This window comes from Eubalaena glacialis, chromosome 6, assembly GCF_028564815.1.
Source record: "Eubalaena glacialis isolate mEubGla1 chromosome 6, mEubGla1.1.hap2.+ XY, whole genome shotgun sequence".
Taxonomy (NCBI): Eukaryota; Metazoa; Chordata; class Mammalia; order Artiodactyla; family Balaenidae; genus Eubalaena; species Eubalaena glacialis.
The window spans coordinates 79,820,831-79,848,030 of NC_083721.1; the positions used below are offsets into that span (position 1 = coordinate 79,820,831).

Consider the following 27,200-nt stretch of genomic DNA (forward strand, 5'->3'; position numbering starts at 1 on the left):
AGTAGTTGTGGCGCACAGGCTTAGTTGCTCCATGGCATGTGGGATCTTCCCGGACCAGGGCTCGAACCTGTGTTCCCTGCATTGGCAGGTGGATTCTTAACCACTGCGCCACCAGGGAAGTCCACAGGGAGAGGTTTTATGGCCACAGAGCTCAGAGATGATTAGCCTTGACAGGATCCATTAGGGGAATAGCAAGATTGTATCATGTTGGCAGTCAACTGATTCATGCTCCTCCATGTCTTCCCAGTTCTCTAGAAAACCTTCATGGAGCACATCTTCCTCAAAGCACACCAAAAATAATCTTTGTTCTAACTCAGTCTGGATGACTCACTAGGCATTACTTTATGCTAATCTCCAAAGGTCGCATTGCTGACTGAAGATAAAATGGAGACTTGAATATAGGTCCAGTGACCTCCACCCAAGCCATCACTATTTCAAGCTCATTCTATCATTTTCTTATGGTAGAAATACAGTGAAACAAGTGAAGTGAGATTCTTACAAACCAAAGACAAAGCAGACACTGGGTAAGTGTTTACTGAATTGATTTGCGTCAGATTTGAGAGGCTTTCATGGCATTCATGGAAAATTCTGAGAGTTAAGAATCTCTCCAACAGAGGGAACCAGAAGCAATGGCTTCTGGTTAAAAGAAAGTGAGCATGGTCTGAAATTCTTCTCACTCTCAACGCTTTTGTTGTCTGTCTGCTACAGCCTTTGTATATAGCACTGCATGACTTGTATGATAACTGTTTCAGTACATGTTTTGTCTTCCTGAAGAGACAGAAAAGGATGATTTGTGACTGATTCATATCTGAATCCCCACTACACAGAATCCATCTAATGTAAAGATTAAGACTGGGCACCCTGCTCCCATCCATTCTCACATAGTAACCAGAGTGCTATTCTTCAAATACAAAAGGAATGATGTTCCTCCCCTGTTCACCCTATTAAATGACATCTTTTTGATTTCAGAATCAAATCCAAGTTACATAACATGGACTACAGGTCCCTGTATGGTCTGGCCTCTGCCCAGCACCATCTCATAGCAGGCTGAGAAAACTCATTGTTCAAGTCATGGTTCAAATGCCTCATTCAAAGAAGATTTCTTAAACTCCTATATAAACTTGTCCCCCTATTACATTTTCTCAAAGCTTTCTGATCCTTTTCCATTTTCAGCACCTCTCATAGTTTGTAAGAAGGAACGATATGTTAAAAGTTTAGTAACTGGTACCACGTGAACACTGACAAATCAGAATGGACACCAACGTACAGAGGGTAGGGCAATGCCAGTGAGTGTTGTCTGAAGATCATCCCTATGTGTGTGTGTGTGTGTGTGTCTGTGTCTGTGTGTGTGTGTGTTCCATGAGGGCTGTGACTGTGCCTGTGGGGCTATTTACTCTGTTCCTGTCAAATAGCCTGCTCTAAATAAATATCTGTTGAGTGGTAAAGGAGTGCCAATCATAATCATTTTGGAGGCCTTTGCGTTGGGAGAGTATGGGGGTGAAAACTTCCAGCTAACTAACTCTGTAAGATTGGCTATTGAGCCTGTCTGTAGCTTACATTCCTTATCTGTGAAATGGAGACAGTACTCATCTCCTAAGTTTGGGGAGAGGATTAAGGGACATGATTATCAATCGGTGGTTTGTAAATGAGCTGTTATTATCATTGTCAGGGACCTAAGTGACTAAGTGACCTTGGGTAACCCCAATATATACCATTCCTCAATGTAGTGTAAAGACAGGCAGGACAAAATTAAAAGTTTAATCAATAGGAAGAGGAACAGGAGGAGACATGAAGGAGAGAAAAAGGGAGATGAAGGTGGAAGAAATAGGGAGAAATAGAAGGAAGGAAAGAAAGATGAGATCATGCCTTATTATATGCCGGCCATTATGCATGTACAAGTATTAGCTCTACATCTCCGCACCACCCTTTGAAGAAAGTCACATTGAAAGTCACTCAGCTAGAATATGGTAGTAGTGTTAGTGATGTAGGGTCAAGAGATCTGGTTTAAATCTTGGTCCTAGGGTTTCCATCCACTCTAACAATGCTGCAATACCCAACTTCTACTCCACCAAGAGAAGGAAAGAATTCTTGATAATCTGTTTAACATTCTCCGTCTTAGTCAGAAAGAGACGAGGATTCTGAAATGTTTTATCAGATATCTACATAAATTTCTCTAAATAGATTGTATCTACTTAGCAGCAAGTTATAAGCTGCTGCCTAATAAACCAGACTTGTTTTTAGTCTAAAAGATCCTCAGATTTTAGTTTAATGGTTTTACTGAAAATGTCAGCACTCCATAATGAGTTTTATTTTAAAAGGTAAAGGATGGATTCAGGAAAAAAAAAAAAAAAAGAGAGAATTCTTTTTAGGAACGGAGTGCTCTGCTGTGACACAGACTCTGCATAATTTACGTGTCGGAGAAGTCTGAATCCAAGTAAACACACAGGCTTATACATAGTTTGGGGCCACCACCTCTAGCTTCTGGGTGGTATACTTATTTATTTCGACTTCAATCACACCTTATTTCCCAGAGAACTCTTGGAGAAAACATTGAATTTTATATTCCTAATATTAATATAAGTTTGGCGGTAATATTCAGAACAAATATAGGAGTAGGAATAACAATAACATACTGTGTTTGTGCAGTCCACAGACATTCACAAAGCTCTTGAATATCAATGCTTTTGTTTAATCCTCCCAACAATCTTTTGGACTAAAAGCTATTACCCTCATTTTAAAGATAAAAATCTAAGGTCCAGAGACCCTTAAAATGACTTGCCCAATGCTTTACACCTAGCAAGCAGTAGTTCAAGGCCCTGAAATAAGTATGGAGACAGCAAATCCAGGCATAGTGTTGACTTTCTCCATGGGACCACTCACCCCCAAATAGAGGACCCTTCAGTGTGGTGTGCAAGTGTGGTAAGAGCTATCTCTGGAAGGAGCTGATGTGATGATCTATACCACTCCTGAAATTGTTCTCTCTGGGAAACAAAGCAAACATCTATGACTATCCCTTCCAAACTTTGACCTCTTCCAGTGTTCTTATCTTGGGGGAAAACCTTTCTTGCATCCGGTTATGTATACTAGAGACTTAGGAGTCTTTTGGGACGCATCCTATTTCCTCACCTCACATGCCAAGTCCTAAACATTCTACTCCCCAGACATCTCTCAAAACCATCCACTTCTCTCCATCTCGACTTTCACTATCCTAATCCAGTCTTCCCACATCTCCTGCCTGGACTCTTGCAGTCCCCTTCTCATTGGGCTTGGGCCACTAGCCACCTGGACCTGGTTTATCTGCATATACTTTAGTTCCCTCCCAGCCTCATACCATACTGCAATGAGGTAGACCTTTTTAAAAACAAATCTGGGGCTTCCCTGGTGGTGCAGTGGTTAGGAATCCACCTGCCAATGCGGGGGACACGGGTTTGAGCCCTGGTCCAGGAAGATCCCACATGCTGCAGAGCAACTAAGCCCATGCACCACAACTACTGAGCCTGCGTTCTAGAGCCTGTGAGCCACAACTACTGAGCCCACGTGCCGCAACTACTGGAGCCCGCACACCTAGAGCCCGTGCTCCACAACAAGAGAAGCCACCACAATGAGAAGCCTGCACACCGCAACGAAGAGTAGCCCCTGCTCTCTGCAACTAGAGAAAGCCCGCACGGAGCAACAAAGACCCAACACAGCCAAAAGTAAATAAATAAATAAAACCAAATCTGTCTGTCCTTTACCTCCCAACCCTGGCTTCAAACACTTCAACAGTTCCCCATAGCTCTTACAAGAAATGACAATTTTCACCCGGTCTAAGAGGCTCTGTAGGGTCAGGCCTTACGTATTTCTTCAACGACATTTCAGGCCTCTGCACTCCCTTCTCTTTGATCTTCTTTCAGTTTCTTGGACTCACTACGCCCACTCCTGCTGAAGGGACTTTGCACGTGCTGTTCCCTCTGCTGGTCATGTTCTTCCTGATCTTCTTTACTTAATTAACTCCTATAGTGCTGAGCTCAATTACTCCTTACTCTGGAAAGCTTTCCCAGACCTCCATGACTACTTCTCTTCTTCCTAATATATACTTTCATAGAACTGCACATCTCTCCTTCACAGCACTTCTCCCAGATGCAATTTTATAGCTATTTCTGTGATTACCTAATTCATGTCAGTCTTCTCTCCTATACTGTAAACATCACAAAGAGAGAGTCAGTTCTTAGCATTGTGTCGCCATGGTAGTAGGTGTCCAAAACATATTTCTGAAATGAATTGGTGAAGAATTAACAATTCTTGTGCAGTGCAACCTATATGCTTTGCCTCATGCTGCTTGAAGAATCCTATCCACAGTTGTACACATTGAAATACTCCCCCGTAAAATAGTACATTTTCAAAAAAAAAAAAAAAAAAAAGAAACATTGGGAAATGTTCATACCAAAAGAGTGAGAAAGAGCAGGATACAAAATGGTACCTTCAGTGTACTTCCAATTTTGTAACAACAGCAAAATATATAGATCAAAATGTTAACACTGATTGTATCTGAGTGGTGGGATTTCAAGTGACTTTCATTTGTTCTCATGCTTTTATTAGCCAAAGTTTAATTTTTTATGATATACTTTTATGATAAAAGATATATCTTTTAAAATTTTTATTGAAATACAGTTGATTTACAATGTTGTGCTAGTTTCAGGTGTACAGCAAAGTGATTCAGCCATACATGCATATATAAATATATATATTCTTTTTTTACATTCTCCTCCTTCATAGGTTACCACAAGATATTGAGTATAGTTCCCTGCACCATACAGCAGGTCCCTGTGGGCTATTCATTTTATATATGGTAGTGTGTGTATTTTAACCTCAAACTCCTAATTTATCCCCTTCCCACTATCCCCTTTGATAACCGTAAGTTTGTTTTATATGTCTGTGAGTGTATTTCCGTTATGTAAATAAGTTCATTTGTATCTTTTATTTTTTTTAGATTCAACATATAAGTGATATCATATGATATTTGTCTTTGCTTGCTTAGTATGACAATCTCTAGGTCCACCCATGTTGCTGCAAATGACATGAATTCATTCTTTTTTATGGCTGGGTAATATTAAAAGAGATATTTTTTAAATAAAAAAAATCACCTATCCTTCAGGTTCCCAGCTTAAATGCTATCTGTTTAATGGCACCTTCCCCTCACCTCCTTTGCCCCCAAGTAGATATCATCTCTCTTTCCTTTAAATACACACAGCCTTTATCAAGGTTTCAGTTGTGGCCTTAGTCACAATTTTCTGTACTTGTCCTTTCATTCCCCACACACATGATGGAAGACCCTATGGTGTAGAGACAGTGACTGAGCCATATCTGGGTCCCCTCACTGTGCCCAGCACAGAGCCAAAGAGAGAGCAAGGTATTAGTAAATGAACAGAGCATGGAATAAAAAATTAGAATCACAAGATTCATCCCCACAGTGATGAGAGCCTGTCTTTCCTGGCAGAGAATTTGCTACATTCTCCTACCACTGCTGTTCCTCAGCACTAGCTGCATTTCCCCTCTTTGATGGGGAAGGGGCCTAGACCTCCTGGTGGAAACAGGGAACCTAGTTGCTCCAGGAGATTTGCAGTTTCCTGGTACTACAACAGTTTGGCCAGCAGAGGGCAACAGCGAACCAGCAATGACAGGTGGGACCCACCTGAGCAAGTTTCCAGGACCCCCACCCCATTACTCAAACCATCCCAGATGCTTTGCCAGTCGCCCCAGCCCTACTCCTAACAATACTCTCAGTTGCTCTTTTAAGGCCGTGTCAAGTCAGTTTATGGTTTGGAAATGATTTTTCTCCCCCAAATATTTTCTTCTAATATTATTCCCCCAAATATGCACACACATGCATGCACATGCACACACATACACACACACACACACACACACACACACACACACCACTAAGACATCGCCCTGATATTGAATAGAGTGATTATACCTGATTTACAAATCAATCTTCTTTCCTGTGCCCCTCTAGCCTCTTAGAATAACCAGCCCTTGAAAGAGGAAGCATCTTCTTGGCTAGCCAGGAATCAGCAACTCAGGAGGAAAACACTGAATCATTCATTCCACACATATTCCCTGCGCACCCACTGGGTTCCAGGCCCTGAAGAGAATCCAGTTTGGGTTTGCAATTCAAACACAAACAGATGGAAAATGCATGGCATTGAAGCAAAGCAATTTGCCTCCCCCTGAGTTAAGTGAAGTCTTATAAAACCTTTAGCTAAATAACCCACATGCAATTCTTTCAGTCATTTGGTTAATCTCTCCCTGGGCCTCTCCAATGTGTATAGGGGACCCTCCAAGTAAACACAGTATCCTAATAAAAACCCGATGTCCACAAACCTTCCCTGTTCCCATCCCCTGACTTGACTTCCTGTGGTTCATTGTTTTCCCACTACCCCATGCAGCCAGCCATGTACCTGGCCCTGCGCTTAGCTACTGGGAATACTGAGAAAAGCATTCAACTCTTAAGGAATACACAGTTCTCTAAGAAGTGAGGTGAATTCACCCAAGGAAGAGTTAATGGGTATGATGAGACTGGATAATGAGAACACAAGCCCACAGAGTCAGATGTCTGGATTCCCAGCCCATTGCCCACAGGGCTGAGGAAAAGGAACCCTAGGTATCTATTTGATGTCCTTAAAGAAGACTCTCTTATCAGCTTTTCATTTCCTGCTGTATGGTGAAGATCTCAGTGTTGGAAAAGCACAAGTTGCAAAGTACGGATGATTCTCTGGAAGTACACTAAAAAGGCCTCAGGAATATTTATTCATTTCTCCAACACGTCTTTAACATGTACCACTCACTATAGGGCAAAGTGTCCCCATAAAATATGGACAAGGATGAACCTGGAAACATCCACTTTTGTATCCACAGAACACTTTTTGCCTGAGTAAGAGAAGTCCTACCATGACATTTCATATTGCTCCAGTTGAGTGCAGAAAAAAACAATGGTCAATTTTCCCCGTGGAAAACAAAGTCCGCAAGATGGGATCCATCATGTTTTATGAAACAGCAAGGAAGCCAGCATGACCAAAGCAAAAGGAACAAGGAGGAGAGTGGAAGGAGATTCAAGCAGAAGCCACATTTCGTGCTGAAATAACCACAATTTCTTTGCAATTTGAGAATGTTTTCACATTAAATGGCTATTATCCCCACTTCACAGGTGGAGGAACCAAGTCTTAATAAAGTGACACGCATCTAGTACCAATGACAGAGCCATGGTGAGAATCCAGCGCTTCTGACACCCCCAGCCCAGGCCATATACATTCCATCTAGCTGCTTCTCCCACTTGTCTTCCCTGTGCAGCAGGCATTTGTGGTCTCCCTACCACAGTACCATCAGTAAGAGGATATTTTAAAAGCTACACAAAAGAGAAGACTCTGGGCACACCCCATCCTTCTCTCTTTCTCACAAAACAACTGAAGAGCTGTTGCATAGCTACTGGGCACACCAGGCACTAACAAGAGGCCCACCCCTGAGGGGCTCTCTCCTCCCTGCCTCCCCCAAATTCACTTTAGGGGATTCACTTGATCAGAAGCCAAAGAAGCGGCAGGAGAACAAGGATTAACTTTGAGGAGGCGACAGAGAGGGAAGAACAGAGGGATGGGATACAACAAATGCTCACATCTTGCCACCTCCCTTGTTTTATTCTTTTAAGTGGGAGAGATATTTGCTTACTGTACTGTGTTAGTTACATCTCCTTGGGTACAGGAGACACAGCCCACATCAGGCAAGTCCAAGAAGAGGAGATGTGTTATAAAAATACTCTGAGGAATCCCACGGAAATCTACAAACAGGAACCATAGCACAGTTGGGATTTAGGAAACCTAGAAAGTCACAAGGAATGAAATGTACTCGCTAGGGTCTGTCTCTCTCATGATGACTGTGTATCCCTCTATGCATCTCATCTGTTTCCTCTTGACTGATGCGCTCCTTCTGCTTGCTGCCCGTGTTTGCTCCTCTTTAATTCCACCTTGCCTATGACCTTATTGTTTCCTTCGTCCTGACTATACATGATTTGCAGAATCTGCTCTCGTAGCTAACTGGCCTCTGTTGTCCTAAGTCTCCCGGTTCAGACTCTCAAGATAAGGGATTCTGTTAGCCCAAATCATTCCTCTGAGTTGTCTTTTTGAGTCTCACACCAGCTAACCGATTAGCCCCCATTTGTCCTATCAGCTCTGGCCAGGGGCTGAAGTTATATAGTAGAACATAGGATTTGCCAGTGAGAAACACTTTATTCTTCTTTTTTAGAATTGTTTTAACTATTCTAATTCTTTTGTCTTTCCATAAAAATTTTAGAATAGTGAGTTCCCTGGTGGCGCAGTGGTTAAGAGTCTGCCTGCCAATGCAGGGGACACGGGTTTGAGCCCTGGTCCAGGAAGATCCCACATGCCACAGAGCAACTAAGCCCTTGTGCCACAACTACTGAGCCTGCACTCTAGAGCCCGTGAACCACAACTACTGAGCCTGCATGCCACAACTACTGAAACCTGCGCACCTAGAGCCCATGCTCCACAACAAGAGAAGCCACCGCAGTGAGAAGCCTGTGCACTGCGACTAGAGAAAGCCCGTGTGCAGCAGCAAAGACCCAATGCAACCATAAATAAATAAATAAATAAATATTAAAAAAATAAAATAAAATAAAAAAATAAAACAGGCAAACTGAAAAAAAAATTTTAGAATAGTTTTGTCCATACCTACAAAAATCTTGCTGAGATTGAAAGGAATTATGTTTAACCTGTATGTCAAATTTGTGGAAAATTGACATCTTTACTATATTGATTCTTCCAATCTATGAACATGGGATTTAGATCTTTGTTTCTTTCATCAACAGTTTGTAGCTTTCAGTGTGTAAGTCCTATACATATTTTGTTAGATTTACACTTAAATATTTTTTTTGAGTGATTATAAATGTTATTATATTTTTGTTTTTACCTCCTCAATGCTAGTGTATAGAAATATAATTGATTTTTTGATTTTTTTTTAATTATTACTAAAATATTTTTTGTATGTTTATCATGTACCCTGCAAACTTGCTAAACTCATCTAATAGTTCTGGAAACTTTTTGGTAGATTCCTTGGAATTTTCCACATAGACTATCATGCCATCTACAATTAGGAACAGTTTTTATTCCTTCCTGTTTGACCTGTATGCATTTTATTTACTTTTCTTGCCCTGTTACACTGGCTAGAACTTCCAGGACTATGTTGAATATTGGTAGTGAGAGTGGACACCTGCCTTGTTCCCAATTTTAGGGGGAAAACATTGTCTTTTCCCAACAGCATGATGTTAATTATAGGTTTGATGTAGATGTTCTTTATCAAATTGAAAATGTTCCTTTCTGTTATTTTCTGAGGGTTTTTGTCATGAATGGGTATGTTGAATTTTGTCAAATGCTTTTTCTGCATCTATTGATCTGATCATATGATTTTTCTTTTTTAGCCTGTTAATATGATGGATTACATTGATTGATTTTCTAATATTGAACTAGCCTTGCATCCCTGGAATAAACCCCACTTGGTCATGGTATATAATTATTTTTTTATATTGTTGAATTCTATTTGCCAATGTTTTGTTAAGAATTTTTAAATCTATATTCATGAGGGGTATTGGTCTGTAGTTTTATTTTTGTACTGTCTTTGTCTGGATTTAGTATCAAGTTAATACTGGCTTCATAGAATGAGCTGGGAAGTATTCCTTTCTCTTCTATTTTCTGGAAAAGATTACATAAATTGGTGTTCATTCTTCTCTAAACGCTCAATAGAATCCTCCAGTGGAACCATCCAGGCCTAGATATTTCTTTTGGGGAAGGTTTTAACTACAAATTTAATTTCCTAATTGCTATAAGGCTACTTAAATTATCTATTTCATCTTGGGTGTGTGTATTGAGGAAAGGGTTCATTTCATCTAAGTTGTCAAATTTATGTGTGTAGAGTTGTTGGCTATAATTCCTCATTATCTCGCTGGTGTTTGTCAGGTCTGTGTGATACCCCCTGTTTTATTCCTAATATTCGTAATTTATGACTTTTTTTGGGGGGGGGGTCATCCTTGCTAGCAGTTTGTCAACTTTATTGAAATTTTCAGAGAACCAGATTTTTGCTTCTTTAATTTTTCCTATTGTTTTTGTTTTTTATTAACTTTTACTTTTATCTTTATTACTTCTTTCCTTCTCAGCTTTGGGTTTGTTCTTCTTTTTCTAATTTCTTGAAGCTGAAGCTCATACTATTGACTTAGGATGTTTCTTCAACTGATTTGAGCACTTTTCCTTTAATGCTATAAATTTCTTTCTCGGGACTGCTTTAGCTGTATCCCACACAGCTATGGATATGTTTTGTCTTTATTTGCATTCCATTCAATGAACTTTTTAATTTCTTTGAAACTCTCTCTTTGACCTCAGGATTATCTACCCATATTTTGGGTAGATAATATTGTTCTGTTTCCAAACATTTAGATATTTTTCTGTTATCTTTCTATTATTGATTTCTTGTTTGATTCCACTGTAATCAGAGAACATACCCTGTATGATTTCAATTCTTTTAAATTTGGTGAGGTTTGCTTTGTAGTGCCAGATATGGTGGATCTTGGTATATGTTCTGTGGATGTTTGAAAAGAACATGTATTCTGCTGTTACTTGGTGGAGTGTTCTATAAATGCTGATTGGGTCGTAGTGTTGTTAAGTTCTTCTAAATCCTTGCTGAATTTTTGCCCATTTTTTTATAACAATTATTGAAAGAATGGTCTTGAAGTCTCCGACTGTAATCATGGATTTGTCTATTTCTCCTTTCAGTTCTATCAGTTTCATTTCAAAAATTTTGCAGCTCTATTATTTGGTGCCTACACATTTAAGATTTCTCTGTCTTCTTGGATGAAAGGATTGACCCTTTCATCATTATACAGTTTCCTCTCAATTTCCCTGGTAATTTTCCTTGCTCAGAAGAGTACATTTTTACTAATTCACATAGCACAGCGTTTCAGAGGCCACAGCAATTCTTAAACTTCGTAGTTCTTTCTATTGAACATACTAGTGGAAGCAGAGGCTCTTTTCTCTTCACATTGATTACTCTTCCTAAACCCAACCTACTGTCCGTACAACAGGGCATTTTGGGATAACCTAGGGACCCAATACAGTGGAGACAATTTCCTCTTTGTGTATCAGGCAGCACGTTTATTCATAAGAGACTATAATAGTTGTCTGTATAACAGCTGTAGTGACCTAAATGTGTTGATAGCCTCAATATTAAGGTTGAGGTCTTATTTGTTTTCTTTAATAAACCACACGTTGGCAGTACCCTAAATAATCAAGACTAAGTTTAAATTATTTGGCAATTATTTCCAGAATCTATTACCTTTGTAATAACGTCAACACCCTATTTAACTCAAGACAGAAATGCCTATATAGTGGTCATGAAGGAAACATAAAGGCAGTGGTGTGCTGTAAATGGTAAACACATTCTAAAGTAACAATAATGATAATGATGATGCCCTGATTTTATTTCATTGGTATAAATTCTCCAGTCATGACTGATTTCAAGATCCCAAGGTGAGGTCACTGGACCTGGAATTGGAAGAGATGCACACAGCTGGCCGTCATGAGTGGGAGAGCCGAGCACACAACACTGCATCAGGGAATGAAGAGGGGCCAGTGTAAGACAATGGGAAGTGACAAGGTGTTGGCAAACTGGAAGCACATACCTTAACTAAAAACATTCAAATTCAAATTTTGAAAAATACTTAGCAGGGTGGAAATGGCTTATGGATCTCCAATTTGTGATTCAAGAAAAAAATTTGATCCATGCTCCTTAGCCTGGTGTTCAAAATTCTTTCCTTTCTGGCTCCTTTCTGCCTTTCCAACTTCTTTCTAGTTCTCTGACTCTTGCTCACTAATCCAGCCACAGAGAACTGTCTATGGTTCCCTGAGCCTGTCTCAGTTACTCTGCACAGATTCTTCCCTCTTCCTGAGATGTTCTTTCCCATCATGTCTTTTTTGGAAATTTCTCTTCCTCCCTTAATCCTGGATATCCCCTTGACCTATGTCAACAATACAGACACACTGAGTTCTGAGCTCCCACTGAATAATTTGTAGGACTGTGTATCAGCAAGTATCATACTGTGCTGTGACTTCCTTTACATGTCCTCCTTCCCCACAAGACTGAGAGTTCCTTGAAGACAGAAATTTTGTCTTACTTGTTTCTGTATTTTCATCATTTAGGGCAGAGTTTGGTTTATGTAAGGAGCTCAGTAAACACATAAATGGTTGTATAAATGGGTGAATATTATTAATAATAATAATAGCTATTATCATTATAAAAGCAAACTCTTAGGTGGCACATACTATGTGGCAAAAATTGGTATAAGCATTGTATATATTTTAAATAATTTAATTCTTAAATTAATATCCCTCTTTACATAGCCATTTTATAAATGATAAAACTGAGGCCCAGAGGATGTAAGAGACTTACATACCAAGGTCACGTAGCTAATAAGTGATGGAGCTGGGCATTTAGCTTCATCAGACCTTTTTTCACCTCTTGGCTCTTCCTGACCCCTCCTTAACTCATAGCAGTCTTGGGAAAACAAACACTTCCAAGTACGTTTGTGACTGCAGTATCTAAATGCCCTCACTGTCCTGTAATTCAGGTTACTCAGGGACCATTAGCTATCTGGATGAGGCTGTTGCCATGGAGGAATTTATAGAGAAAAGCAATATGTTTAATTAAGTGGTTGTCGAAAACACCCACCCAGAATAAATGGACTCTGGCAACAGAGGTGCCTTTGTTGCTGCCAGAGTCCTGCCACAGGTCATTAACATCTTGATAGATTTGAGGCATTTTCAGCCTGAATGCTTTCACCCAAGGATGGGGGAAGTCTCGTTGAGCTTTGAGCTGCTTGGAGGCCCAGGGTAATAGAGGCAGGACTCGATGGATGGACCCTGCTAATGTCAGTGAAGGGCTTCAAGCAACAGATGGCTCTGTCAGTATTAGATGCAAGTCAAGTCCATGATCAGTTCTGAGCCCCTACCAAATGCCAGACACTGTACTAAGTCCTGGGAAGTGGGCAGAGATGGGCTTGGACAACGGTGACTCCGAATCAGGTCCTGACTTAAGGAATGCTTTCCTCACAATGTGCACAATGAACTATATTATGTTGTATAAGGTGAGTACAGAGAAGGGAGAGAAGATTATTCTGGTTGAATTAATATGGAAAGGCTTTATAGGTATAGTGTCCCTGAAGGACAGGAAAGGTCTGGATGAACAGGAAGGAGAGAAAACATACCAAATAGAGCAAATTAGATGAGTACAATCATGAAGCCAAGGTATTGTGTCAGGAACTTTGGGGGAACAGCAGGCAATTCAATTTGACTGGTAGAATTTGTTAAAGGACATAATGGTAAATAAGGTTGGAAAGGGAAATTCGGTCCATGACATGTAGGGTCTTAAAGATGCAACAGAAGGGTATATAGGCAGTGAGAATCCACTGATATCCTCAGAGCATGAGCATGAGAGTGATCTAGACCGGTGCTTCTCAAACTTTAATGATAGGAATCAACTGGAGATCCTATGAAAATGCAGACTCAGGTTTAGTATGACTGGGGTGGGTCCTGAGGGTCGGCATTGCTAACAAGCTCCTAGGTGATGCTGCTGCTGCTGATTCCAAGACCACGCTTTGAGTAGCAAAGTCTAGAATAAATGAAAGTATGCAAAAATGAATGGGGTTGGGTAGGAGATACATTTCAGGTTGTTAATTTGCACATTACATTTATTATTCATGACTAAAATGTTTAGCAGTCCCTGATTCCTCAGTTTACTTGGGGTTTTTGTTTTGTGTGTGTCTTTATTTTTTAAATTATTAGTAGCAGTGTTTTTCATTACAAAAGTAGTTCAGCATTCCTAATTATACTGTGACAAGATAAAGTATGATTGACCTTAGCCCATCAACGGCAGCCACCATTCCCTACAAGTATCTGACTTTTTACTTGATTCTGGGAAAAGACTAAATAAAGTCAAATGGACAACACAAGGCCAGAAAGATCTGGAGAGGAAAAGAGGAAAAGGTCTCTGAACCTGCCCAAGGAATCACTGTCCTCCTCCCTGCAAACAATAGACAATCAATGAAGAAACCAGACACAGGCACAAAGATCATTTAACCAATTTAAACCGTGGTGATGGCTGTGTCGGGAGATGAAAAAAATCACAAAAGGCAGCAAGAGCAGTACAGTGAGAAGACAACTGGGCTGAGAGAGAGGTCCCGAGAAGTCAAGCCGTCCTGTGACCCTTAATAAGTGGTTGCCCTTAGATAGGTCGTTTAATCTCTGGGTTTCTTCAACCAGAAAATAAAGCCAATCATTCCTCCTTGCCTTCTTCCCTGGGTCTGTTTGAGGATCAAATATGAGTGCAAGTGTGAAAGCAAACACAGGCATTGCTTTGGGGATCAGTGAACTCCAGTGGCACCCTGTGCCTGGGAAATCGTTCGGTCTCCCGTGCCTCAACGTTTCTTCGCTTCCTGGATGCCTTTCTTTTTATTTAAACATCTAGGATAGTTCTTTCTTCTGGGAAATCATCCTAAATTAAGCAGAGATGCCCTGCACAATTCCACTTACCCCACCAAGCCCAAGAAACAGAATTCTGAGTTTAACCACTGGGTTACAATCTGATAAGGGACACACATGGAATCCGGGCACAGTAGCAAAAGACCATTTTAGCAAAAGTCAGGGCAGCATAATGCATTGGAGCCCTGTCTCTGCTACTTTAGAGCTGTGTTACTCTTCTTTTTCAAAAATTTTTATTGAAATATAGTTGATTTATAATGTGTTAGTTTCAGGTGTACAGTAAAGTGATTTAGTTATACAATACATACATATATATATATATATATATATACATATATATTCCTTTTTTACATTCTCTTCCATTATAAGTTATTACAAGATATTGAGTATAGTTCCCTGTGCTATACAGTAGGTCTTTTTTGTTTATCTATTTTGTACGTGTTACTCTTCTGAGCTTTGATTTCCTCATCTGCAAATTGGAGTTCATGTTTCCTGCCTCAGACAATTGCTATGAAGATTGAATTAAATGAAGAAGAGTAATTTTTAAACTATAAAGTGCTACAGGAATATTACTTACTATTTTTTATCAAAAAATAAGTGGAGAATGTCTTATATATTTTCATTTCTCTTTCCAATTGTGAAATGTTACTCTGGCCCACTGGTAACTCTCCCTTACTTGGTGCTTCAATTTTAAAAGGATAATATAAACATTTACATTTGTGTAGCCACTGACAGTTTAAAAGTAATTGTCTAATACTTTACAAAAACTGCAAGATAACCAAGAAAAATATGAGGAAAAAAACCTAAGAAAAATGCCATTTAGAGATCATCAAAATTATAAAATTATACAAATATAATGGAAATGCATGGAAAGCACTTATCGCAAGGTACAGTTTAAGTGCTCAATAAATGTTATCTATTAATGTTATAAAATCTTTGACAGAAAATTGCATGGAGAAAAGCTGGAATTATATATACCAAAAATTAACAGTAGCTGTGCTTCTTTCAAGAGCAGTGGATTTCTAATGGATTAGAGACTGTATTAAAACAAATTCACTAATTTAAAAAAACAAAATGGAAAGCCCACTCAAGTTCACTTATTATCACACTGATAATAAGTAGCAGAGCCAGGAATCAAACCCAGGTCTTCTGATTCCAAATTCAGGACTTCACTTTCATTCTACTGTCTTTATGTCTGACACAGATAGTTAGTCGGATTTCACCAAAGTCTGAGGATAAAAACCTAGGTGGGTTTCGGGAAAGGTAGGCAATGAAACATGCTGAAAGTATTTGCCATGAAGATGAAGAACAAGAGTTACTTGATCCCAGCCACTAGAGGCAAGTCCTCTCATTCAGGAATAAGAGGGATGAGAACAAAAACCCTCACCACCACTTCACACTAATGTGTGTGGAGGGAAGATCCCATCTCCTCCCGCCTCCTTAACCACCGCAGACAAAGACATCTTGAGTACATTTGGCTGAAGAGCCACGTCATTGCCATCGTATCGCACTTTTCTGAGACTCAATAGAGTGTCAAGATGTTCTCCTTGGTACTGGCTTAATGGATCACTTCTAAAAGCATATGCACTATTTATTGTAAAAGTCCTTTCCCAGAGGGCCAAGAAAGACAGTACGAGGAGGAGATAAACATCATCCTGTCTTTACAGCTGTAAAGTTATAAAATTCCTAAATGGGCTGGGCTGGGCTGGAAGCCTGAGAGTCACTTGAAGTCTCCTTACGGTATTCTTTTTTTTTTCTTTTGAATTTTTAAATTTTATTTTACTTATTTATTTTTTATATAGCAGGTTCTTATTAGTTATCTATTTTATACATATTAGTATATATGGTACACTTTAAGAATACCTTAGGGTATTCTTAATGGTTTCAGCTAACTGGGATCTCGCTGGAGCTGATAGCATCTCTCTAGTTCTCCTTTTGGTCTCTCTGTCCATCCTCCTTGTATTCGCTACCCAAGTGCCTTCAAACTCATTTTTCTAATCTGCTGAATGATATATCTGTCTAAATTTAGAACATCTCAAAGGAGTTAATCTGCACTAGTTTGGGTGATATCCCTTGGAAAATGCTTTGACTGACTTAATGTTATTTCATGCCCTTAGCACCTATAGAAGGCAGTCCTATATAAATATGTCAGGATTACTGTCCCTTTTGAAAACTAATGGAGATGGCATCTGTACACATATGTAGAACCATCTATTCAATACCACTATGAGGAGGCTCTATGGACGCCTCAGACACATTTTTTTCGCCACAACTTTATACAACAAGTTCTGTAAAAAGTGAATGACAAGACTGTTGGGAGGATTAAGTGAGACTGTGTGCACAGTTTCTCCTCCAATGTTTGGCATATGGTGGTTTCTCAATAAGGTAGAGTTACCATGTCCTTCTTAACTTAGAATTGTGGCACAGACAGCCCATCAGTTTGCCAGGCCAAAGCCCAAGCATTACCCGGAACTCCTTCCTCCTAGATGATTAAACACAAAGATCCACAAAGCCCAGCTATGTCAGTTATCAGCTTATTGCTTCTCAGTTCCTAATGCACACTTCAGTATATGCTCTATGATAAACATCAGATTCCCTTAAGCACTTCTGCTTTCAAGTGTGCCCCATGTTATGATTTTGCAGTAGAGAGCACTAAAGGGATACAGAGGAAGAAGAGGCCTTTTGGAATTTCCAGCTTAGGCTGGGAGTCAGCAGGTTGATGCGTGAACAGCCAATGTCCTCTGCCCCAGGCAGAACACAGACCCTCTGCAACCTTGCAACCTCTGCTTGGCATTCATCTTTCCTCAGCCACCTGTCCAGACTTCATCCATTCACCAATGAAAAAGGTGACTTTTTGCTGAATTGGATAATAGTTTTTGAATTCTGGAAGTATATTTCCTCAACTTTTTTGTGCTATGACAATATTATAGCCACAGACACGACTCACTTTTAAACTTAATCTGCATTGTTAATATATCCTCTATTACTTTCTTAAGTTTAGACAATAAACAAAACAATAGATCAAACTCTGATCTCTAGTTTGCTTATTTCCATGGGATAATCGCTGCCACCGGGGCCAATTCCAAGCTACCAACCTGATATCACTGAACATCCAGTTGGTAGAGATGGGCAGGAACACACTGTCGTGTATTATTTCCACCACACAAATAAAATAGGCAAAAATAACCCCCAGAGCATACATAACAGCAAAGTGAAGTAAAATCATCAGAGGATGAGGCATTTTGAGTATATTACCTTTGTTTTAAATTTATTTGGGGTGAAAGGTAAAAACCCACCAGACCAAACAAATGAAGAAGAAATAGGCAGTCTACCTGAAAAAGAATTCAGGGTAATGATAGTAAAGGTGATCCAAAATCTTGGAAATAGAATGGAGAAAATTCAAGAAATGTTTAACAAGGACCTAGAAGAACTGAAGAGCAAACAAACAATGATGAACAACACAATAAATGAAATTAAAAATTCTCTAGAAGGAATCGATAGCAGAATAACTGAGGCAGAAGAACGGATAAATGACCTGGAAGACAAAAATAGTGAAAATAACTACCGCAGAGCAGAATAAAGAAAAAAGAATGAAAAAAATTGGGGACAGTCTCAGAGACCTCTGGGACAACATTAAACGCACCAACATTCAAATTATAGGGGTCCCAGAAGAAGAAGAGAAAAAAAAAGGGGACTGAGAATATATTTGAAGAGATTATAGTTGAAAACTTCCCTAATATGGGAAAGGAAAGAGTCAATCAAGTCAAGGAAGTGCAGAGAGTCCCATCCAGGATAAATCCAAGGAGAAACATGCCAAGACACATATTAATCAAACTATCAAAAATTAAATACAAAGAAAAAATATTAAAAACAGAAAGGGAAAAACAACAAATAACATAAAAGGGAATCCCCATAAGGTTAACAGCTGATTTTCAGCAGAAACTCTGCAAGCAGGAAGGGAGTGGCAGGACATATTTAAAGTGATGAAAGGGAAAAATCTACAACCAAGATTACTCTACCCAGCAAGGATCTCATTCAGATTCGACAGAGAAATTAAAACCTTTACAGACAAGAAAAAGCTAAGAGAATTCACCACCACCAAACCAGCTTTACAACAAATGCTAAAGGGACTTCTCTAAGCAGGAAACACAAGACAAGGAAAAGACCTATAACAACAAACCCAAAACAATTAAGAAAATGGAAATAGGAACATACATATCGACAACTACCTTAAATGAAAATGGATTAAATGCTCCAACCAAAAGACACAGACTGGCTGAATGGATACAAAAACAAGACCTGTATATATGCTGTCTACAAGAGACCCACTTCAGACCTAGGGACACATACAGACTGAAAGTGAGGGGATGGAAAAAGATATTCCACACAAATGGAAATCAAAAGAAAGCTGGAGTAGCAATTCTCATATCAGACAAAATGGACTTTAAAATGAAGACTATTACAAGAGACAAAGAAGGACAATACGTAATAATCAAGGGTTCAATCCAAGAAGAAGATATAACAATTGTAAATATTTATGCACCCAACATAGGAGCACCTCAATACATAAGGCAAATGCTAACAGCCATAAAAGGAGGAATCGACAGTAACACAATAATAGTAGGGGACTTTAACACCCCACTTTCACCATGGACAGATCATCCAAAATGAAAATAAATAAGGAAATACAAGCTTTAAATGATACATTAAACAAGATGGACTTAATTGACATTTATAGGACATTCCATCCAAAAACAACAGAATACACTTTCTTCTCAAGTGCTCATGGAACATTCTCCAGGATAAATCATATCTTGGGTCACACATCAAGCCTTGGTAAATTTAAGAAAATTGAAATCCTATCAAGTATCTTTTCTGAACACAACGCTATGAGACTAGATATCAATTACAGGAAAAAATCTGTAAAAAATACAAATACATGGAGGCTAAACAATGCACTACTAAATAACCAAGAGATCACTGAAGAAATCAAAGAGGAAATCAAAAAATACCTAGAAACAAATGACAATGAAAACACGATGACCCAAAACCTATGGGACGCAGCAAAAGCAGTTCTAAGAGGGAAGTTTATAGCAATACAATCCTACCTCAAGAAACAAGAAAAATCTCAAATAAACAACCTAACCTTACACCTAAAGCGATTAGAGAAGGAAGAACAAAAAAAACCCAAAGTTAGCAGAAGGAAAGAAATCATAAAGATCAGATCAGAAATAAATGAAAAAGAAATGAAGGAAACAATAGCAAAGATCAATAAATCTAAAAGCTAGTTCTTTGAGAAGATAAACAAAATTGATAAACCATTAGCCAGATGAATCAAGAAATAAAGGGAGAAGACCCAAATCAATAAAATTAGAAATGAAAAAGGAGAACTATCAACTGACACTGCAGAAACACAAAGTATCATGAGAGATTACTACAAGCAACTATATGCCAATAAAATGGACAACCTGAAAGAAATGGACAAATTCTTAGAAAAGCACAACCTTCCAAGACTGAACCAGGAAGAAATAGAAAATATAAACAGGCTAGTCACAAACACTGAAATTGAAACTGTGATTAAAAATCTTCCAACAGGGCTTCCCTGGTGGCACAGTGGTTGAGAATCTGCCTGTGAATGCAGGGGACATGGGTTCGAGCCCTGGTCTGGGAAGATCCCACATGCCACGGAGCAACTAGGCCTGTGAGTCACAATTACTGAGCCTGTGCATCTGGAGCCTGTGCTCCGCAACAAGAGAGGCCATGATAATGAGAGGCCTGCGCACCACGATGAAGAGTGGCCCCCACTTGCCACAACTAGAGAAAGCCCTCGCACAGAAACGAAGACCCAACACAGCCATAAACAAAAACAAAACAAATAAATAAATAAATAATTAAAAAAAAAAATCTTCCAACAAACAAAACCCAAGGACCAGATGGCTTCACAGGCAAATTCTATCAAACATTCAGAGAAGAGCTAACACATATCCTTCTCAAACTCTTCCAAAATATAGCAGAGGGAGGAACAATCCCAAACTCATTCTACGAGGCCACAATCACCCTGATACCAAAACCAGACAAAGATGTCACAAAAAAAGAAAGCTACAGGCCAATATCACTGATGAACATAAATGCAAAAATCCTAAACAAAATACTAGCAAACAGAATCCAACAGCACATTAAAAGGATCATACACCATGATCAAGTGGGGTTTATTCCTGGAATGCAAGGATTCTTCAATATACACAAATCAATCAATGTGATAAACCATATTAACAAATTGAAGGAGAAAAACCATATGATCGTCTCAATAGATGCAGAAAAAGCTTTCAAGAAAATTCAACACCCATTTATGACAAAAACCCTCCAGAAAGTAGGCATAGAGGGAACTTACCTCAACATAATAAAGGCTATATATGGCAAAACCCACAGCCAACATCATTCTCAATGGTGAAAAACTGAAAGCATTTCCACTAAGATCAGGAACAAGACAAGGTTGCCCAGTCTCGCCACTATTATTCAACATAGTTTTGGAAGTTTTAGCCACAGCAATCAGAGAAGAAAAAGAAATAAAAGGAATCCAAACTGGAAAAGAGGAAGTAAAACTGTCACTGTTTGCAGATGACATGATACTATACATGGAGAATCATAAAGATGCTACCAGAAAACTAGTAGAGCTGATCAATGAATTTGGTAAAGTAGCAGGGTACAAAATTAATGCACAGAAATCTCTTGCATTCCTATACACTGATGATGAAAAATCTGATAGAGAAAGTAAGGAAACACTTCCATTTACCATTGCAACAAAAAGAATAAAATACCTAGGAATAAACCTACCTAAGGAGACAAAAGACCTGTATGCAGAAAACTATAAGACACTGATGAAAGAAATTAAAGATGATACAAACAGATGGAGAGATATAGCATGTTTGTGGATTGGAAAAATCAACATTGTGAAAATGACTATACTACCCAAAGCAATCTACAGATTCAATGCAATCCTTTTCAAACTACCAATGGCATTTTTCACAGAACTAGAAGAAAAAATTTCACAATTTGTATGAAAACAAAAAAGACCACAAAGCAAACTTGAGGAAGAAAAACGAGGCTGGAGGAATCAGGCTCCTGGACTTCAGATTATACTACAAAGTTACAGTAATCAAGACAGTATGGTACTGGCACAAAAACAGAAATATAGATCAATGGAACAGGATAGAAATCCCAGAGATAAACCCACACACATACGGTCACATTATCTTTGATAAAGGAGGCAAGACTATACAATGGAGAAAAGACGGCCTCTTCAATAAGTGGTGCTGGGAAAACTGGACAGCTACATGTAAAAGAATGAAATTAGAACACTCCCTAACACCATACACAAAAATAAACTCCAAATGGATTAAAGACCTAAATGTAAGGCCAGACACTATAAAACTCTTAGAGGAAAACTTAGGCAGAATGCTCAATGACATAAATCACAGCAAGATCCTTTTTGACCCACCTCCTAAAGAAACGGAAATAAAAACAAAAATAAATGGGACCTAATGAAACTTAAAAGCTTTTGCACAGCAAAGGAAACCACAAACAAGACAAAAAGACAACCCTCAGAATGGGAGAAAATTTTTGCAAATGAAGCAACTGACAAAGGATTAATCTCCAAAATTTACAAGCAACTCATGCAGCTCAATATCAAAAACACAAAAAACCCAATTCAAAAATGGGTAGAAGACCTAAATAGATGTTTCTCCAAAGAAGATATACAGATTGCCAACAAACACATGAAAGGATGCTCAACATCACTAATCATTAGAGAAATGCAAATCAAAACTACAGTGAGGTATCACGTCACACCAGTCAGAATGGCCATCATCAAAAAATCTACAAACAAAAAATGCTGGAGAGGGTGTGGAGAAAAGGGAACCCTCTTGCACTGTTGGTGTGAACGTAAATTGATACAGCCACTATGGAGAATAGTATGGAGGTTCCTTAAAAAACTAAAAATAGAACTACCATACGACCCAGCAATCCCACTACTGGGCATATACCCTGAGAAAACCATAATTCAAAAAGAGTCATGTACCACAATGTTCATTGCAGCTCTATTTACAATATCCAGGACATGGAAGTAACCTAAGTGTCCATCGACAGATGAATAGATAAAGAAGATGTGGCACATATATACAATGGAATATTACTCAGCCATAAAAAGAAATGAAATTGAGTTATTTTGTAGTGAGGTGGATGGACCTAGAGTCTGTCATACAGAGTGAAGTAAGTCATAAAGAGAAAAACAAATACCATACGCTAACACATATATATGGAATCTAAAAGAAAAGAAAAAAGAAAAAAAAAGGTTCTGAAGAAGCTAGGGGCAGGACAGGAATAAAGATACAGATGTAGAGAATGGACTTGAGGACACAGGGAGGAGGAAGGGTAAGCTGGGACGAAGCGAGAGAGTGGCATGGACATATGTACACTACCAAATGTAAAATAGATAGCTAGTGGGAAGAAGCCGCATGGCACAGGGAGATCAGCTCGGTGCTTTGTGTCCACCTAGAGGGGTGGGATAGGGAGGTTGGGAGGGAGACACAAGAGAGAGGGGATATGGGGATATATGTATACATATAGCTGATTCACTTTGTTATAGAGCAGAAACTAACACACCATTGTAAAGCACTTATACTCCAATAAAATGTTAAAAATAATAATAATAAATAAAATAAAATTCAAAAAAAATTTATTTGGGGGTGAAACTAATTTAATTTAATTTTACATATAATAATAACTTGTAAAAGTATATAATTTAAATTTAAGAATTAACAACTGACTCAAAATTCCTGAAATCCTACCATTCACCTCTTATGAGCACATGTGAACCAGCTCCAGCATGCCACTGGATCAGACCCTCATGGATATTGCATAAGTATCTAATATGTCACCTAGCCTCCCACCCATTCATTGATCCTCCACATTTCAAACATGTATGGGCCACAAACCCTGATCCACAATTTCAAATTCAACAAAGCTCTGAAAATTGCAGCCGTGGTGCAAACTCACTTTGCAGTAAAACCAGATCTGAACCAGCATGACCATTTATTCTATTTTTAATATCACGTTTCCCTGCAAAGATATTAATATGTTTGATTATGGGGGGTTGTCCCAGACCTCCACTTGGGGCATAAAATAAACAACATATGCATTGTTTTACATTTCCAAAATATGAAAAATTCTCAGCTGATTCAAGGGTTTTGGATAAGGGATTGTGGACTTTTAGTGATCTTCATAAAATATAAATACAGTCACATGTTCTCACCCATCAGAGCCTCCCTATCACCTGAGGGATAGAATCGAAGTTCTTAAACATGATACACAAGGCTCATAAGCCCTTTTCAAGTTTCCTCTCAACAGCTCCCACCTTGCCCTCCTATATCAAACTACTTCTAGGAGTCTGACCAACCATGACTAAAGATGGAGCTGGGCTTATTAGTCACCCCACATCTATACTGTATATCCTTGGGGAAAGAATCATAACCCAGCTAATGCAGGGGTGTGGTGGTCCATCTTTCTTGCTCTATCACTTATGGGATCTTCATCTGGCCACTTCATTTTCCCTGGTCTCCACCTCTCATCTATAAAATGGGAATCATACAACTAACAAGGACATAGGGAAGGTAAAGCAAGTTCATGGACATGAAGATACTTTTGCATGTGCTATATACTACATTAAAAGGGTTTTTACTATTCATCATTCTGAAACTGGAATACTGGTTTGAAAGCAGATATTCTTTAAACCACTGATGAGTAGCCAGGGATTTCTCATCTACCCAGAAGGAACTGAAAGTTGATGTACATGAAGCCCAATCTTTTCTGTCACATACAAAAAAAGTGTTATGCTTGAAAAGAGTCTTGTGTGGTTGGTGAGGCTGGGGAAATTGGTCTATGTTACAGCCCCTGTAACTCGCAGGAATGGATGGGTCTTATTCCATTAGAAAAAGGAGGAAAGGGGACAAGAGCAGCCCAGGCTCTCACCTTTCTGGGCCTGTGTGTTTATACATTTGTTTTGTTCAGTCTTGCTGTTGTTATTTTGGAGGTTTTGTTTTTTGTTTGATTGGTTTTGCTGTTGCTGTTTGTTGCTGCACTACAAATAAACAGAGGACTTAAGTCTGAAAGGTCATTCAAAACCTATGCATGCCCCTCCTTTGACAAACAGCTTCCTATCTTCTGCTTGAACAGTCACAGTGAATGGGAGCCCATTCATTTAGTCCAGATGCCTGAACATTTTCTTTACAACTGGAACCTCCTTCCATTACATGAAGGCAGTCTGAACCAGCTACAAAGAGTAACAGGCAAAGAAAAGAAACTGGCAATGTCTTACTCTGGTAAAAACGACTGGAATCAGATCTTTTCTTGAAAGCAGATTTTGATGGAGGGTTGTGGGACAAGTGAAAGAATTTTGAGAGAGAAGAATGACCAAAAAAGAGCACAAAATCACTACCATTTAAAAAGGAGAAATGGGTTCCAATGTGCAAAGGAAGAAAGTCTGATAGCAAATAAGCAAATATGATTGCTTGAAATTCTACATGCACAGGATACATGCCTCATTGTTGTCCTTAATATAAATGGGTACCACAAGACAAAAGAGAAATAGAAAACTAGTTGCCAGAGAGTTCTTACCAACTTTCTGAGCTTCCTATTAGGTTCAGAGGTAGGTACAAGACTTGCGTCTTTGGGGCAAAGCTGTTCATATTTACCTGAAAACTGCTGGTGTTAGCAATCATCCTAGTTGATGTTAAATCAAGCACACAATTATAGTGTTAAACCTCAATGCAGATCACACAATCAGATTTATCTTTCGAAAACTGATATCTACAGGCCATTGTAATCACTGAACAGAAACATTCAAACAAACAAAAAAACAAGTCAAACTTCTATACAAATAAAACCAAACAAAATATGCACCATTAAAGAAATTACTGATTCTATTATTTGAGAATTCAAAAATAGCCACCACTGGATTTGAAAGACCACATTTGTGCATTCTTTCTTATAAACGAGATACATTGTAGAAATGAAATGAGATATATTGTAGAAAAAAAGTGAGATACATTGTAGAAACAAAATAGGTAAGTGTTTACTTCTGATGTGACCTTCAGAATTTACGTAGACATCTCGCTTAATCAAGACAGCCTTTTCATTTGCACAAATCATATTTTATTCTGCAGATGGGAGGTGGAGAGAAGAGAATGAAATGTAAGTTGGTGAAAGTGAATAAATTAAAAGACTTTCCATTAAAGGTAACCCAAAGATGATAGAGATAGAGATGGACAAGATAGAAATAAAGGTAGAGGCTACCAATAACAACGTCAAAAACTATTGCCTTTTACCAATAGTTAGTACTTGAGAACAGAGGAAGGACACTGATGTCCATTGAAAATCCACTATGTGCTAGGGACTTTGCTAAGAATTTTACAATGTTACCTTGTTAGGTTTTCATAACAACTTGTCAGGTATATATCATTATCTACAATTCATAGATGAAGACACAAATGCTCAGAACTTATCAACTTGGTTTTCAAAAATTCATTTTAATTCAATTTTTGGAACCCATTTGAAACAAAAATATGATATGGTGGTCAGAAAGATGGATTCACATGTTATTTGGTTCTGCATTCCTTTGATTGAGGGATTTGTTCTGCTCGACTGGAAGGTTAAACATTCCAGTGTTGTCCTCCTAAAATTTATTCAAAGAAGATGTCCCTCCCAGAAGTGAAAGATAAAATGATTCTTCACTCAGGTGTAGAAATGACTGAGCTTTTCAGCTGGAACCTTTGGTGATTGTATTACCAAGAAAACTTACTGAACCAATTAAGTATCTCAAATGGAGTTCTAATTGCATTCTCCATTTAATATCATGGATTCTGCAGAAGAAAAGAGATGCCTCTTACCCTTATTATGTGCATATTTTACGTATTATTATAAGGACCATGGCATTCCTAATGTTCACCTGGTGGGTGAAAAAAAGGTCACACAGACACTAGAGTTTCAGGGTAGGACAGAAAGTTAACCATCTTCATTGTGTCTTTGGCAATGAAAACCCCTGTAGCTAAGATAAGCCTTGAGGGTGAATGGAGCAGTCATTAAAGTGAAAAGCACTTAAGTGTGATTTGTTTTTTTATCTTAACTCTGGACAGGTGGCCTTTCTTTTGAGGGCTTTTTATTTGCTTGTTTTGTTTTTTTAAATTTTTATTTTATATTGGAGTACAGTTGATTAACAATGTTGTGTTAGTTTCAAGTGTAGAGCAAAGGGATTCAGTTATACATGTACATGTATCTATTCTTTTTCAAATTCTTTTCCCATTTAGGTTATTACAGAATATTGAGCAGAGTTCCCTGTGCTATACAGTAGGTCCTTGTTGGTTATCAATTTTAAATATAGCAGTGTGTACATGTCAATCCCAAACTCCCAATCTATCCCTCCCCACCTGCAAGGTGGCCTGTCTTTATCCTGCATGATTTCCCTAGTTTTGTTGCTCATGTTATTGTACCCAATTTACCTAATGATAAAATTCACACTGTATATGTTGATCTCATTCATCCTCTTTCCCAACCTTCCTTTCCACTGTACCCAGA

The 27,200-nt window shown here is 38.7% G+C and overlaps 1 protein-coding gene across 1 annotated transcript in view; it reads right to left on the minus strand.

Moving 5' to 3' along the window:
* The window catches only part of TPRG1 (tumor protein p63 regulated 1), a 332,481-nt gene that overhangs the window by 73,254 nt on the left and 232,027 nt on the right, over positions 1-27,200 (minus strand).